Source organism: Microtus oregoni, unplaced genomic scaffold, assembly GCF_018167655.1.
Source record: "Microtus oregoni isolate MIOR12 unplaced genomic scaffold, Mior012 000005F_ref0000423, whole genome shotgun sequence".
NCBI lineage: Eukaryota > Metazoa > Chordata > Mammalia > Rodentia > Cricetidae > Microtus > Microtus oregoni.
Window position 1 is genome coordinate 56,788 of NW_024543064.1, and position 18,051 is coordinate 74,838.

Consider the following 18,051-nt stretch of genomic DNA (forward strand, 5'->3'; position numbering starts at 1 on the left):
GTTTCTAGCAGGTACCACAAACCATGTTAGATATGTTTCATTTAGTACTAGATGTTTATCTTACTGAACTTTTCCTCATATGAAAGCTTATTCCATATTAAAATAACAGAATTTCGCCAGGCGGTGGTGGTGCATGCCTTTAATCCCAGCACTTGGGAGGCAGAAACCAGTCTGGTCTACAGAGTGAATTTTAGGACAGACTCCAAAGTTACAGAGAAACTGTCTCAAAAAAACAAAAAACAAACAAACAAAATAAACAAACAATTTCAGTAAGAATAGCAGCCATCTTTCTAACAGTTACCACCATCCAGTCAGCACTACACTAAACATCTAAAGGTGGAATAAGCTAGCTGGTCTTAGTTAGTGCTGCTCAGTCACAGACTGCAAGAGGAGTGTGCTGAAACCCAGCACTGTTTAGCCAAAGGCTTTTGTTTTGTGCACATCAAGGGTACAGATGTTAAAGACTCACAAGAGAACAACATTCTTTGTTAATTTTTTGTTAATATTTTCATAATCAAGTATAATGTGCATTTTACTGGTAAACTGTTCTGTGCTGTTTAAGCTTGTTCAAAATGGATGATGAAAGCAAGGCCTCTCTTGTACCAACTCTAGCATATTTGTTTCCAGTGGTCTCCAAATGTTCTCCAAAATACCTTTTTCTAGGGCTGGATGGGCACCTAATTCTATGAATGGAGGAAAGAAAGAGCAAAACAGCCCAGGAATAAAATACTGTGTCCTTGATAATGACGAAAACACTAACCATTTCCAAGACTATCGTTTATCAGATGGTCTAAAAACGCCTCAGTAGGAACAGGAAGCCAGAAATTCAGCCATGGAAACCTCACCCATGGAGCGAAAGTTGGCTTGAGAATCCAGATGACCGCTTCAACTTCTCCAGTCATCTGCTTCTTGCTATTCTTTAAAAAACAATAAACAAACAAAAAAACAACAACTGGAAAGCCTCACCTGGGTCTCTCAATCAAGAATTCCAAATGGCTGCTTCAATTAGGACTTTTCCAGATGATTTCTGTCATTATCTTTTGTTTGTTCCCTCAATGGCTACTCGAGTCATCTCTATTAAATGTGAGTACTAAATCTGATGATGTTTTGCTATTTATCTTCTATTGCTATCACTACTCACTACTTGTCATATCACATACAGGATATGACAGTCCTGTTTTATCCATTGATGCATGCTCTGTATCTCTGTCAGTGGTTGAAGTATGGGCATTTCTTTGCCCAAAGGCCAGTTCTGCCAAATAGAAAGGCTCCAGATGGAGTGTCTTTGGTGCTCAATATTCTCTCTGGAATAGAGCAGTGTTGCCAGGAGCAATTGTGTCTCACTATCACGAAACTCTGAGTTAGATTAAAGGCCATTTTCTACAGCTCTTTGAAGAGTCGAAGATTATCTATCTATACTGAGTATAATCTCTATATATCTAGAGAACCTGATTAGTCTAATTATAAATGACAAACTTAGATGACTATTTATCTATATAATTCTCAATATCTATCTAACTTAAAGACTAAGACAATAAACAACTGTGTAACAAATTAGGATAATGACCTCCAAATATAAACACTGTACAAATAAACATTGCAATATGGCAAATATATATTAATACACAAACATTATATAAGTATCTTAATCAGAGGTAGAAATGTAAACTGCAATATGGTAAATATATACTATATATATATATATATATATATATCAATACAATATATGTCAATACATAAAAATGTTTTAAACAGACATAGAAACATGCATGCATACAATAGTCAATATAATTTAACTTTGTATCAATATAGAAGAATCAATACCAATATATTTGTCTAAAAGCAGTAACTCACAATTATAAATCTATTATCCCATCATCCCTCTTTTTTGTTCAAAATGATCCCTGAACTTATAAAATTCCTCCCCCAACCTCCCAACCCCTAAATGATGTCCCTAAACCCAGGGGTAAACTTTACTGGGAGAGGGGATGTCATCCTCTAGAATTACTTCCAGCTGTCATAGGGGCGATGTTCTTTCTGGGGGATCCTGTGAAAGTAAAATGATGGTTAAATTTCAAGATCAATGTCTTTTAAAATTGCAAATAGTCTCTGAGTATTTTGTGGAGGTCTGGCCAGAATGTTGTACAAGATATGCACCATTTCAGCTAACCAAGTTGGGATCATCTTGTGCAGCTGGTATCCAAAACAGGTCTTGTAGTACAGCTATCAGTATCATGACGTCATATCAACCAGGTAGAGTTGTTGTTGTGGGGCCCCATCTTCTTCCTGGAAACTTCAAATGTCACTTCAGGAAAAACTCATTGTTCATTGTGAAAAACTTAAACATTAATCATATATACATGCATATATATATTCAATGAAAGGCATGATAGATATATTCAATGAAAAGTATGATAGATATGAAGAAAAGCAAAGATGTTTTCTAAACTCATATTTCTTTCTGTCCCATATCATGGCTCTTGACATGAGAGAGAAACTCCAGAAACTCTGAGTTTTTCTCTTACTAACAGGCTTGGAATTGGAGAGGGACTGAGCCAGAGTCCAACTTCAAAACCAGCTCTATATATTTATAAAGAAATGTTTAATAAGACATATATAAAAATTAATACTTACAAAATGTGTCCATACATCAGTAATTAAATATTCAGGGTCCCTCAATTTCTTTGAAGATGAGTATTTTCCTGTGGAGATAAGAAAAGAACCCTGCCTCCAACCTATCTGTATTTCTTACCATCAGTATGTTCGCCATCCTTATGAAAGAATTGTTATTTATCTTTTCCAAGTGGCTTCTCTTCTTCAAACCGAACCTTTATTAATTTTGATGGTATCCAAAATTGAATAACCTTGTTGATGGCCCTGAGATCTGTCACCATTCTCCATTTACCTGGTTTTTTCTTAACCACAAATACAGGAGAATTCCAAGGGCTGGTAGATTCTTCTATATGTCCAGCATCTAATTGTTCTTGTACCAGCTGTTCTAAAGCCTGTAACTTTTCCTCAGCTAAAGGCCATTGCTTTGTCCATATTGGTTTCTTAGTTAACCATTTTGGAGGCAAGGCTGTTGGTATCTCTGAAGGGACATCAATTGCTTGTTCTTGTACAGCCCAAATGGCTGGTTTTCTCCGTTTGTAATATCTTTTAATATTATTCTCAGAAATATAGGCTCTAGAAGTAGCAGGAATGTTAATTTCATTATTCCATTGTTGTAATAGGTCACGACCCCATAAATTCATTGCGATGTGGGCTACATATGGCTTTAATTTTCCTATTTGTCCCTCTGGCCCTATACATTCAACCCATCTCGTGCTCTGCCTTACTCGAGATAGGGTTCCAGGAGCTGAACATTTACATTCTGAAGAGGCCAATACAGATGCCAAGATTCTGGGGTAATGATACTTACATCAGCACCTGTGTCCAGCAGGCCAGTAATAAAAATGCCATTTACACACACTCTCACCTTAGGTCTTTGATCATTTATAGAAGTTTGCCAAAACACACGTAACTTATCTTTCTGATCATTATTGCTTGTAACAGTAGGCATGGGGCTTCCTAATTGTCCTGATGAGGCATGTTCTCTGCAGAAACTGGAAATGACTGAACCATGTTTGCCATGGGGGCCTGTGAGGCCCCCCTCTCACGTTTCCCAACTGTATCAGGTTGCCTGATACAAGAGATAGCTCTTGTAGGCCTGCATTCATTCGTCCAATGTCTGCCTTTTCCACATCTTCTATATAAACCTGAAGGCTGAGTCCTCCTATTTCTGTTATTTCTAGAAGATGCATCATTATTATTATTTCTGAAAGATGCATTATTATTATTATTTCTGAAAATCCGTTGTCTACAATTCCTTTTCATATGACCCATTTTGCCACAATTAAAACATTTGGTATTCTGTGTCTCCTTTTACCATTGGAAATTGCTTCTTCTACCCATGCTTCAGTGCCATAATCAAATGTATCAACATTGAGTGTATGCAAGACACATTCTTCCAAGGGCACTGATCTGAGCTTTAAAGGCCCCAAAATCCTTTTGCATTCCACATTTGCATTTTCATAAGCCAAAGACTCAATCATTATGCATCTTGCTTCTGGGTCAGATATCCCTATTTGTACAGCCTTAGTTAATCTTTGTAAAAAGTCACTAAAGGTTTCTCTCTGACCCTGTTTAACTCTGACAAATGATTCCATTCTCTGTCCTGGGTCTTGTACCCTGTCCCAAGCCCTTAAGGCTGCTGTAGTACACATGGAGAGTGTGTTTTCATCCAAATCAGCTCGTTCCTGAGGGTCGGAAAAGAGCCCTTCACCTAGAATTTTATCTAGGGAAACGTCAATTCCCTTCACTTTTTCCTGCTGTTCTAAGAGTCTAGCCTCTTGCCTGAATAAGCATTTCCATTTCAATTGCGGTCCACTCTCAAGTACCGCAGAGCTCAGCTGGAGCCAGTCTGAGGGGGTTGCTCTGCATGTCGTGGCCCAAAATCTTAGCATCTCTTTAACAAAAGAGGCTTGCATCCCAAAAGTCATGACAGCCTGTTTAATTTCCTTGAGGTCATTCATACGGACAGGCTCCCATGTATCCTCCTTGATGACCCTAGGGTTTCTGGAACCAATCACCTTCTCTGTTGTTATTACTGGAAAGGCAGGTAGAGATGTAGGTAGAGCTTTGTGGAAATTGTCCTGGAGAGATTTACCCACAGATGTAGTTAAAATTTGCCTTTCTTCCCTTTGCTCTTCTTCATCAGAATTTAGAAATTCCTCAATCTTTTCGATTCTATTCACCATTGCCTTCTGCAATGTCTGAATCTCCTGTTCAGAATTATGTTCCAAAGCCTTCACTGAGGATTCTAAAGTATGAAGTTTGTCCGTTAGAGATAACATCTCATCTTTGGACATAATTTTTATGGCATAAACCGTGCCTTCTTGTATTGACAATCTTTCTGTCAATCTGTCATAAGCTTTAGACAAAATCCGATTGTCACATTCAGCAGTTTTGATTCTCTCAGTTAATGTTTCATTTCCTACAGAAAGGGACTGAATCTTATGGTCCAAATCAGCTGTTCCCTCTTTTATAGTAATGAATTTCTCCTTAATATCAGCCACTAATGTTTCAGTTCCTACAGAAAGGGACTGAAGCTTATGATCCAAATCAGCTGTTCCCTCTTCCATAGTAATGAATTTCTCCTTAACATCAGCCTGGAGAACTTCAAACTGATTCTTGAGAAGATTGTTGTCAGCCTGAAGAACTTCAAACTGATTCTTGAGAAGATTGTTGTCATTCTCAATTGTTTTTAAGTGTTCAATCTCTGCCTTAAGAATCCTGGATTCATCTCGTAAAGACTTTATCATATTTCTATTATCAAACCATTTAGTGCCAATGAAAACTACGAATCCCAGAAGGATCCATAGATGTGGGGTGATAGACACCTCTTGTAAAATCTCCCACATGGTACAATTAAAAAAACTGTCAAATTCTTGAATACTAACGTGTTCAGACATTTTATTTATAAAAGAAAAATTTTTTTACCTGCAATGATAGGTTCCTGCCAGTGGTGGTCTCTGTGTTTTTGGAGCCTGTCCTGGAACTAGCTCTTGTAGACCAGGCTGGCCTCAAACTCACGGAGATCCGCCTGTCTCTGCCTCCCAAGTGCTGGGATTAAAGGCTTGTGCTACCACCGCCTGGCCGGCCTCAAACTCACAGAGATCCGCCTGCCTCTGCTTCCCAAGTGCTGGGATTAAAGGCGTGCGCTACCACTGCCTGGCTGGCCTCAAACTCACAGAGATCCGCCTGCCTCTGCTTCCCTAGTGCTGGGATTAAAGGTGTGCGCTACCACTGCCTGGCCAGCCTCAAACTCACAGAGATCCGCCCGCCTTTGCCTCCCAAGTGCTGGTATCAAAGTGTGCGCCACCACCGCCAGGCCAAGTCACTTTGCTGTGGCAGCTTTTGCTGCAAAACCGCAGGTACTTGAGCTTCTGCTAATTCAGGCAGTGGGGTTCTGCTGCAAACTTAGCCAAGGCAGGCAGAATGGGCCTGTGTGGCTGAGTATGTCTCGGACTCGGCACTGAGGCCGGAGTCACGAACTAAAAAACAGCACCCGGGAGGGTGCTGTGTTAGCTAGCGGGCTACCCGCTTGAGTCGGGGGCAAAATAGCCCACGTTGGGCGCCAAAATATAACGGCATAAACGAATGCAGACAGATTGTAAAAATATATATAGCTTTAATGGCGAAATAGACTTACAGAACCACCGTTCCCGTGGAGAGCAGGAAAGCAGAAGGGGGCAGCTGGGAGCATGCTTGCCAAATTTATAGGCCAACATTAGCCAGAGGCAAACAAGCCCCCTAAGGGGCGGGACTTATCCCTACAGAATCCACACTGTGTTAATGAAAATCAGATCCATTCTTCCATCAAAAGGTGCTAGTGGAAGTTGTCAGACGCCTTCCAATGTAGATCCCCAATCCAATGGCCAGCAGATGAGACAGCAACAGAGATGGAAGAAAAACCTTCAGAAAGTCTGCTGAGAAAATGCCCCCTTTCTTCATAACACTTGTATTTTTCATGCTGAGAGTAGTTGTTCACTTTGGATGTTTAAAAAGGAACTCCTTGGGGGTGATATTTTCTGGCCGACTTGACCAATCCCATATCCAGTCCGAGTTTTTCTTCAAGATGCTTTCAACCTCTCTTCTTCTCTCAAGATAGTCTTCCTCAGACAGAGTGCTGTTTTTCTCTCCAAAGCTGTGAGTGTCTGTTTCAGATCTGTTGGTATCTTGTGGTGTCTGGGAGCGAGGTGGGCTGTCACAATGAGAACTCTTGGAGCTACTTCATCCAGATTCATGCTGATCATCCAGCAGTATTTTTTCCATGCCCCCATTATAAATAGAGACAGAGGCTGGAACACTGTTCCCATTCCCATTGCTGAAGTGCAGTTCTACCCAGGAGCCCTGCAGGTTCTCCTCCCCGCTCTGCGACATGGTGGTTCGGCAGAAGAACCCAAGAGCAACTGCGGCAGGCCTCAGCGGCAGTCACCGAGAGATATGAGAGCTGCCTGCTCTCATTTTTCTTTTTAACAACAAATACAGGAGAATTTTAAGGACTGGTAGAATTTTTAATATGTTGAGCATCTAGTTTCTCCTGTACCAACTGTTTTAAAGCTTTCTGTTAGAGACCATTGTTTAACCCATATTGGTTTCTCAGTTAACCATTTTAAAAGCAAGACCATTAGAATCTCTGAAGATTTTCTAGTTGTTTTCTGTTCTTGTACAGCCTGAATGTCTGATGACCTTTGTCTTAAGTTTTGGGGACGGCAGGAATGTTAACCTCAATATTTCATTGCTGCAACAGGTCATAACCGCATAAATTCATTGCAGTATTAGCTACATAAAGCCTCAGCCTTCCTTTTATTCTTTTGGCCCAATGCTTTTACCCCATTTCATGCATTGTTTTACTTGAGATAGGGTTTTAATTCCTAGGAACTGAATATCTGCCTCTTGATGAGGCCAATTCGGATGCCAAGATTCTGGAGTAATGATATTTACATCTGCACCCATGTTTATCAAGCCCTCAGTAACAATTCCATTTACATTATTAGCTTTGGTCTTTGATCATTTATAGAAGTCTGCCAGAATATGTTTTTTATTTCCTACTAGAGTTTTTGATTTATCCTCCATATCTATTTTATCATTCAGACCAGTATGGTTTTTTTTTAATAGTAGGCACTGGATTTTTAAGATGCCTTAGGATCAGGCATCTATCTTCTGGGTCTGTTACTCCTATTTGTCCAGCCTTAGTTTGTGGGACATGTTTTCCACACTAACTGAGAAAGATTGGACCATTGGACCTGCGAGAGGCCCACAAGGGAGTTCTCCAATGGTATCGGATTGTCCTTTCTGTCCTTTGTCAACCTACATTTATTGGTCCAATGTTAGCCTTTGCCATGCCTCCTACAGACACCCAAAGGCTGAGTCCTCCTATTCTTGCCATTTCTATAGTAGATATTATTTCTAGGAATTTCTTATCTAAAATCCTTTCTCAGATGTTCTATTTTACCACAATTAAAACATTTAGCATTTTGCTGTTTCCTCATACCATTGGAAATCACTTCTCCTACCCAATTTATTATTATAGTCAAACGTCTAAACATTCATTGTATCCAGATCCATTCATCCATTGGTACTGATCTGACCTTTAAAGGACCAAGGATCGTTTTCCATTCGAAGTTGTCATTTTTAAAAGCTAAATATTTAATAAGTATACATCTATCTTCTGGGTCTGTTACTCCTATTTGTCCAGCCTTAGTTAATCTTTGAAAAAAGTCACTAAAAGGTTCTCTCTGACCCTGTTTAACCCTAATATATATTTTTTCTATTTTGGTTTCTGAATCCTGTACCAAAAATTTAAGGCTGCTGTGCTGCATAAGGATAAGGTGTGTTTGTTGTAAAGAACCTGGTCCTTAGGATCAGAGTAAGGACCCTTGCCAAGAATTTGATCTTGGAAAATCTCAAGTTCTTTTGCTTTTTACTTTTGTTCAAAAATTTTTGTCTTTTTTTCCAATAACCTTTTTAGAGAAGCTGCATTCCATCTTGTAGGACCCCTGAGATTAACTGAAGCCAAGCTTGTGGGTTAACCTTATTGCTTGAAGCCCACGTTTTTACCATTTTCCTAACAAAGGGTGAATGTGGGCTGTAAGAAATGGTTGCTTGGGGCAGGAGAGATGGCTCAGTGGTTAAGAGCATTGCCTGCTCTTCCAAAGGTTCTGAGTTCAATTCCCAGCAACCACATGGTGACTCACAACCATCTGTAAAGAGATCAGGTGCCCTCTTCTGGCCTGCAGGCATACACACAGACAGAATATTGTATACATAATAAATAAATAAAATAAATATTTAAAATAAGAGAGAAATAATTGCTTACTTAATTCCGTTTAGATCACTCATACGAATGGGTTCCCATTTATATTTTTTGACTACCTTAGGGTAATTGGTGGCAGATGATCAGTTAGAACTCTGGGTAAGCCATCTAGGAGTTTGGTACATACTAATGGGGCTAAATTTTGTTTTTGTAACTTTTGTCCCTGCTCAACAATTTTGATAAATTTTTTAATCTTTAATGTTTTTTTTTTACTCCTGCCTTTTGTAAAGTCTGGATCTCCTGTCCAGTATTTTGTTCTAATGCCCTCCTTGAAGATTTCAAGGTATGAAGTCTGTCCAGTAAGGGTAATATCTCATGCTCGTACAGAATTTTTTTTTACAGTTTTTTATTGATTTTTATTGAGCTTTACATTTTTCTTTGCTTCCCTTCCTATTTCTCCCCTCCCACTTTCAACCTTCCCTTGAGGTCCCCATGCTTCTAATTTACTCAGGAAATCTTGTCTTTTTCCACTTCCTGTGTAGATTAGATCTATGTAAGTTTCTCTCACTGTCCTCATTGTTGTCTAAGTTCTCTGGAGGATAAAAAAAAAGATGGAATCTTTTTTAGATTCCTCTGTTGAGAGTTCTCTGTTTAGGTCTATAATCCATTTTTTAAATTGGATTATGTGTTCTTTTGATGACCAATTTCTTGAGTTCTTTGTATATTTTAGAGATCAGACCTCTGTCTGATGTGGGGTTAAGTGAAGATTTTTTCCCATTCTGTAGGTTGTCGTTTTGTCTTGTTGACCATACCCTTTGCTTTACAGAAGCTCTTCAGGTTCAGGAGGTTCCATTTATTGTTTCTCTCAGTATCTATGCTGCTGGGGCTATAATTTAGGAAGTGGTCTTCTGTGCCAATGTATTCAAGTGTACTTCCCAGTTTCTCTTCTATACGGCTCAGTGTGGCTGGCTTTATCTTGAGGTCTTTGATCCATTTGGACGTGAGCTTTGTGCGTGGTGATAGATATAGATTTGTTTTCATTCTTCTACATGTTGCTATCTAGTTATACCAGTACCATTTGTTAAATATGCTATATTTTCTTCCATTGTATAACTTTAGCTTCTTTGTCAAAAATCAGGTGTTCAAAGGAGTGTGCATTAATATCTGGGTCTTCTATTCAGTTCTGTTGGTCCTTCTGTCTGTTCTTATGCCAATTCCAGGCTGTTTTTAGTACTGTACTCTGTAGTAGAGCTTGAAGTCAGGGACTGTGATGCTTCCAGAAGTTCTTTTATTTTACAGGATTGTTTTGCCTATCCAGGGTTTTTTGCTTTTCCATATGAACTTGAGTACTGTTCTTTCGAGGTCTGTAAAAAATTTTGCTGGAATTTTGCTGGGCATTGCACTGAATCTGTAGATGCTTTTGGTAAGATTCTGCCTGCCCAAGAGCATGGGAGATCTTTCCACTTTCTGGTGTCTTCTTCAATTTCTTTCTTCAAAGATTTAAAGTTCCTGTCATACAAGTCTTCCACTTCTTTGTTTAGAGTTACTCCAAGATATTTTATGATGTTTGTGGCTATTGTGAAGGGTGTTGTTTCTCTAATTTCTTCTCCAGCCCTTTTATCAGCTGTGTCCAAGAGGTCTACTGATTATTTTGAGTTAGTCCTGTATCCTGCTACATTACTGAAAGTCGTAGAAGTTCTTTGGTAGAATTTTTGGGATTGCATATGTAAACTATCATATCATAAGCAAACAGTGAGAGTTTGACTTTTTCTTTTATTCTGATTTCAATCCCCTTGATCTTCTTTTGATGTCTTATTGCTCTAGCTAGGACCTCAAGAATTATATTGAATAGATATGGAGAGAGTGGACAGCCTTGTATTGTTCCTGATTTCAGTGGAATTGCTGGGAGTTTCTCTCCAATTAGTTTGATATTGGCTGCTGTCTTGCTGTCTATTGCCTATATTATGTTTAAGTATGTTCCTTGTATCCCTGTTCTCTCCAAGACCTTTATCATGAAGGGATGTTGTATTTTGTCAAAAGCTTTTTCGGCATCTAATGAGATGATCATGTGATTTTTCTTTTTCAGTTTTTTTATATGGTGGATTAAGTTGACAGATTTCTGTATGTTGAACCATTCCTGCATCTCTGGAATGAAGCCAACTTGATCATGGTGGATGATGGTTCTGATGTGTTCTTGGATTCAATTTGCCAGTATTTTATTGAGTATTTTTACATCAATGTTCATGAGTGAGATTAGCCTGTAATTCTCCTTCTTAGTAATGTCTTTCTATGGTTTGGGTATCAGGGTAATTATAGCCTCATAAAAAGAGTTTGGCGATGTTCCTTCTGTTTCTATTGTGTGGAATAATTTGAGGAGTATTGGTATTAGCTCTTCTTTGAAAGTCTTGTAGTATTCTGAGCTGAAACTATTTGGTCCTGGGCCTTTTTTGCTTGGGAGACTTTTGATAACTGTTTCTATTTCTTCAGCAGTTATAGGTCTGTTTAATTTGCTTATCACTTCTTGATTTAATTTTTGTAAGTTATATTTATCCAGAAAATTGTCTATTTCCTTTAAGTTTTCCTATTTTATGGAGTACAGGTTTTCAAAATATGACCTGATGATTCTCTGTGTTTCCTCCATGTCTGTTATTATGTCCTCCTTTCTATTTCTGATTTTATTAATTTGGATATTCTTTCACTGCCTTTGATTAGTTTGGATAGAGGTTTTCTGTTTTGTTGATTTTCTTGAAGAACCAACTCTGTCTCACCGATTCTTTGTATTGTTTTCTTTGTTTATATTTTGTTGATTTCAGCTCTCAATTTGATTATTTCCTGTCTAGTTATGTTAGCTGAGTTTACTTCTTTCAGTTCTAAAATTTTCAAATGTTCTGCTAATTCACTAGTGTGCCTTTTCCAGCTTCGTGTAAGCGCTTAGTGCTATGAACACTTAACACTGCTTTCATTGTGTCCCATAAGTTTGGGTATGTTGTGTGGTCATTTTCATTGAGTTTTAGGAAGTTTTAAATTTCTCCCTTGTTCCATCAATGATTCAGGTGAGCATTGTTTAATTTCCATGTGTTTGTGGGTTTTCTGGAATTAGTATTGCTCTTGACTTCTAGTTTTAAAACATGGTGATCTGATAAGGTACATTGGGTTATTCCAAATTTCTTATATTTGTTGTTTTGTTACCAAGTATGTGGTCAATTTTTGAGAAGGTTCCATGAGATGCTGAGAAGAAGGTGTATTCTTTTCTGTTTCGATAGAGTATTCTATATGTCTTTTAAGTTCATTTGAATCACAGCATCTGTTAGTTCTCTTATTTCTCTGTTCATTTTTTTGTCTGACTGACCTGTTTTGTGGTGAGAGTGGAGTGTTACAGTATCCCACTATTACTGTGTGGGATTTTAATATATTATTTAAGCTTTAGAAATTTTTCTTTTACATATGAGGGTGTCCTTGTATTTGGGTCTTAGATGTTCAGTATTGAGATTTCTTTTTATTAGTCTCCCGTGACTAATATGAAAAATGACCTTCTTTATCTTTTTTGACTGATTTTAGCTTGAAGTCTATTTTGTTAGATATTAATGACCAGTGATTGCTGTCTCCTGTTAGTTTACTTTTCATTGTTGGTAATGTTAATTTGTGTGTTTTTCTCTTTGGGATTTGCTGCTATGAGACCATCAATTGTCTATGTTTTTGTTGGTGTAGCCAACTTCCTTGGGTGGGACTTTTCCTTCTAGTATTTTGTGTAGGGCTGGGTTTGTAGATAGGTATTGGTGAAATCTAGTGTTTTCATAAAATATCTTGTTTTTCTTTACTATAGTGATTTTAAGTTTTGCTGGATATAGTAGTCTAGGCTGGCATCCATGGTCTCTTAATATCAGCATAACACTTAACCATAACCTTATGGCTTTCATTGTCTCTAATGAGAAGTCAGGTGTAATTATGAAAGGTCTACCTTTATATGTTACTTGGCCTTTTTCCTTTGCAGCTCTTAATATTCTTTCTTTACTGTGTATGTTTAGTGTTTTAGGACTTTTTTTATCCAGTCTATTTGGTGTTCTGCAAGCTTCTTGTTTCTTCATAGGCATATCTTTTTTTTAGGTTGGGACCATTTTCTTCTATGATTTTGTTAAATATATTTTATGTGCTTTTGAGTTGAACTTCTCCTTCTTCTATACCTATTCTTATATTTTCTTTTCATGGTGTCCAATATTTCCTGGATATTTTGGGTTCAGCTTTTGTTAGATTTAATGTTTTCTTTGACTGATAATTCTATTTCCTCTACTGTATCTTCAGCACTTGAGATTCTTTCTTCTATCTCTTGTATTCTGCTATTCATGCTTGCTTTTGTGGTTCCTGATCATTTCTCATGATTTCTGTTTCTATAATTCCCACAGCTTGTATTTTCTTTATTGTCTCTATTTCAGTTTTTAAGTCTTGAATAGTTTCTTTCATATGTTTGATTTCTTTTTCTTGGTTTTCCCTGAGGGATTTGCTGATGTCTTCCAAATTTTGTTTGTCTTTTCCTCCATTTCTTTGAGGGAATTTCTCATTTCCTCTTTAAGAGTTTTTTTTTTTATTGCGAAAAGAAGAAAAAAAACATAAACAAAAAACAAGTTTCCACCTCCTCCCAGCCTCCCATTTCCCTTCCCCTCCTCCCACCCTTCTCCCCCTCCTCCCACACTTCTCCCCCTCCTCCCACCCTTCTCCCCCTCCCCCCACTCCTCTCCCCCTCCCTCTCCAGTCCACAGAGCAGTCCGGGTTCCCTGCCCTGTGTTAAGTCCTAGGTCCTCCCCCCTCCGTCCATATCTAGGAAGGTGAACATCCAAACTGGCTAGGCTCCCACAAAGCCAGCACATTAAGTAGGATCAAACCCCCTGCCATTGTCCTTGGTGTCTCATCAGCCCTCATTGTTCGCCATGTTCAGAGAGTCTGGATTTATCCCATGCTTTTTCGGTCACAGTCCAGCTGGCCTTGGTGAGCTCCCCGTAGATCAGCTCCACTGTCTCAGTGGGTGGATGCACGCCTCGTGGTCCCGAATTCTTTGCTCATGTTCTCCCTCCTTCTGCTCCTCCTTGGGACCTTGGGAGCTCAGTCCAGTGCTCCTGTGTGGGTCTCTGTCTCTATCTCTATCCATCACCAGATGAAGATTCTATGATGATATGCAAGATATTCGTCAGTATTGCTATAGGCTAGGGTCATTTCAGGTTCCCAATCCTCAGCTGCCCAAGGAACTAACTGGGAACCTCATCTTGGGCACTAGGGAGCCCCTCTAGGGTCAAGTCTCTTGCCCACCCTAAAGTGGCTCCCTTAACTAAGAATTGTGGTTCCGTGCTCCCCTATCCACTTTTCCTTTATCCCAATTCTCCTGTTTCCCCAGGTCCCCACTCCTTCCCTTCTACTTTTTCTCTCCCCATCTCCCCTTACCCCCATCCCACCCCACCCCCAAGATCCCATTTTCTCCCCGGAAATTTGGTCTACTTCCCTTAGCCAAGAGAATAACTATATGTTTTTCTTTGGGTTCACCTTCTTACTTAGCTTCTTTAGGTTCACCTATTGTAGACTCCGTGGTCCTTATTTATGGCTAGAAACCAATTATGAGTGAGTACATCCCATATTCATCTTTTTGGGTCTGGGACACCTCACTCAGGATAGTGTTTTCTATTTCCATCCATTTGCATGCAAAATTCGAGAAGTCATTGTTTTTTACCGCAGCGTAGTACTCTAGCGTGTATATATTCCATACTTTCTTCATCCATTCTTCCATTGAAGGGCATCTAGGTTGTTTCCAGGTTCTGGCTATTGCAAATAATACTGCTATGAACATAGTTGAACAAATGCTTTTGTCATTTGATAGAGCATCTCTTGGGTATATTCCCAAGAGTGGTATTGCTGGGTCCAGGGGTAAGTTGATCCCGAATTTCCTGAGAAACTGAAACACTGACTTCCACAGTGGTTGCACAAGATTGCATTCCCACCAGCAATGGATGAGGGTACCCGTTCCTCCACACCCTCTCCAGCAAAGGTTATCCTTGGTGTTTTTGACTTTAGCCATTCTGACCAGTGTAAGATGATATCTCAAAGTTGTTTTGATTTGCATTTCCCTGATTGCTAAGGAAGTTGAGCACAACCTTAAGTGTCTTTTGGCCATTTGAACTTCTTCTGTTGAGAATTCTCTATTCAGTTCAGTGCCCCATTTATTAATTGGGTTAATTAGCATTTTAAAGTCTAGTTTCTTGAGTTCCCTATATATTTTGGAGATCAGACCTTTGTCTGTTGCAGGGTTGGTGAAGATCTTCTCCCAGTCAGTAGGTTGCCTTTGTGTCTTAGTGACCATGTCCTTTGCTTTACAGAAGCTTCTCAGTTTAAGTAGGTCCCATTTATTCAATGATGCCCTTAATGTCTGTGCTTCTGGGGTTATACATAGGAAGCGATCTCCTGTGCCCATCTGTTGTAGGGTATTTCCCACTTTCTCTTCTATCCTTTTCAGTGTGTTCGGGCTGATCTTGAGGTCTTTAATCCTTTTGGACTTGAGTTTTGTGCACGGTGAGAGATATGGGTCTATTTTCATTCTTCTACAGGTTGACATCCAGTTGTGCCAGCACCATTTGTTGAAGATGCTTTCTTTCTTCCATTGTATACTTTTAGCTCCTTTATCGAAAATGAGGTGTTCATAGGTTTGTGGGATAAAATCCGGGTCTTCTATACGATTCCATTGGTCGACTTCTCTGTTTTTATGCCAGTACCACACTGTTTTCATTACTGTAGCTCTGTAATAGAGTTTGAAGTCAGGGATGGTAATGCCTCCAGAAGATCCTTTATTGTATAGGATTGTTTTGGCTATCCTGGGTTTTTTGTTTTTCCATATAAAGTTGATTATTGTCTTCTCCAGATCTGTGAAGAATTTTGATGGGATCTTGATGGGGATTGCATTGAATCTATAAATTGCCTTTGGTAGAATTGCCATTTTTACTATGTTGATCCTCCCAATCCAAGAGCAAGGGAGGTCCATCCATTTTTTTGGTATCCTCTTCAATTTCTTTCGTCAATGCCTTAAAGTTCTTGTCAAATAGATCTTTCACTTCCTTGGTTAGATTTACCCCAAGATATTTTATGCTGTTTGTGGCTATCGTGAATGGTGAAGCTTCTCTGATTTCCCTCTCTGCTTCCATATCCTTTGTGTATAAGAGGGCGACTGATTTTTTTGGAGTTGATCTTGTATCCTGCCACATTACTAAAGCTGTTGATCAGCTGTAGGAGTTCTTTGGTGGAGTTTTTGGGGTCGCTTATGTACACTATCATATCATCTGCAAATAACGAAAGTTTAACTTCTTCCTTTCCAATTCGAATCCCCTTGATCCCCTTATATTGTCGTATTGCTATTGCTAGAACTTCAAGCACTATATTGAAGAGGTATGGCGAGAGTGGACAGCCTTGCCGTGTTCCTGAGTTAAGTGGGATGGCTTTGAGTTTCTCTCCATTTAATTTGATGTTAGCTGTCGGCTTGCTGTATATAGCTTTTATTATATTTAGGTATGACCCTTGTATCCCTAATCTCTCCAAGACTTTTAACATAAATGGATGTTGAATTTTGTCGAATGCTTTTTCAGCATCTAATGAAATGATCATATGGTTTTTTTCTTTCAGTTTATTTATATGCTGGATTACATTGATAGATTTTCGTATGTTGAACCAGCCCTGCATCTGAGGAATGAAGCCTACTTGATCATAATGGATAATTTTTCGGATGTGTTCTTGGATTCGATTTGCCAGTATTTTGTTGAGGATTTTTGCGTCGATATTCATGAGTGAGATTGGCCTGTAGTTCTCTTTCCTGGTTGAGTCTTTGAGTGGTTTTGGTATCAGAGTAATTGTGGCTTCATAAAAGGAATTTGGTAATGACCCTTCTGTTTCTATATTGTGGAATACATTAAGGAGTATAGGTATTAGGTCTTCTTGGAAGTTCTGGTAGAATTCTGCATTGAAACCATCTGGTCCTGGGCTTTTTTTGGTAGGGAGGTTTTTGATAACAGCTTCTAATTCTTCGCGACTGACAGGTCTGTTTAGATTGTTCACCTGGTCCTGGTTTAGTTTTGGTAAATGGTATTTATCTAAAAAAGCATCCATTTCTTTTACATTTTCCAGTTTTGTGGCATACAGGCTTTTGTAGTAAGATCTAATGACTCTCTGAATTTCCTCTGTGTCTGTGGTTATGTCCCCCTTTTCATTTCTGATCTTATTAATTTGCGTGTTCTCTCTCTGTCGTTTGATTAGTTTGGATAGGGGTTTATCAATCTTGTTGATTTTCTCCAGGAACCAGCTTTTTGTTTCATTGATTCTTTGGATTGTTTTCTGTGTTTCTATTTTGTTGATTTCAGCCCTCCGTTTGATTATTTCCAGTCTTCTACTCCTCCTAGGTGAGTCTGCTTCTTTTTTTTCTAGAGCTTTCAGGTGGGATGTTAAGTCTCCAGTATGTGCTTTCTCTGTTTTCTTTAGGTGGGCACTTAGTGCTATGAACTGTCCTCTCAGGACTGCTTTCATAGTGTCCCATAAGTTCGAGTATGTTGTTTCTTTATTTTCATTGAATTCAAGGAAGACATTTATTTCTTTCTTTATTTCTTCCTTAATCCAGGTATGGTTCAGAAGTTGACTGTTCAGTTTCCATGAGTTTGTAGGCTTTCTGGGGGTAGCATTGTTGTTGAATTCTAACTTTAATCCATGGTGATCTGATAAGACACAGGTGGTTACTAATATTTTTTTGTAACTGTGTAAGTTAGCTTTGTTACCAAGTACGTGGTCAATTTTCGAGAAGGTTCCATGAGCTGCAGAGAAGAAGGTATATTCTTTCCTCTTTGGGTGGAATAATCTATAGATGTCTGTTAAGTCCATTTGCTTCATTACCTCCATTAATTCTCTAATTTCTCTGTTAGGTTTCTGTCTGATTGACCTGTCCATTGGTGAGAGAGGAGTGTTGAAGTCTCCTACTATTAGTGTGTGCGATTTGATGGCTGCCTTGAGTTTTAGTAATGTTTCTTTTACGTACGTGGGTGCTTTTATATGAGGGTCATAGATATTCAGGATTGAGACTTCTTCCTGATGAATTGTTCCTGTTATGAGTATAAAATGTCCCTCTCCATCTCTTCTGATTGATTTAAGTTTGAAGTCAACTTTCTTAGAAATTAGTATGG

The 18,051-nt window shown here is 38.8% G+C and overlaps 1 pseudogene; it reads right to left on the reverse strand.

The window, feature by feature from the left end:
• Nucleotides 1-6,411: 6,411 nt before the first annotated feature.
• Nucleotides 6,412-6,984, reverse strand: LOC121448835 (annotated as a pseudogene).
• Nucleotides 6,985-18,051: the final 11,067 nt, after the last annotated feature.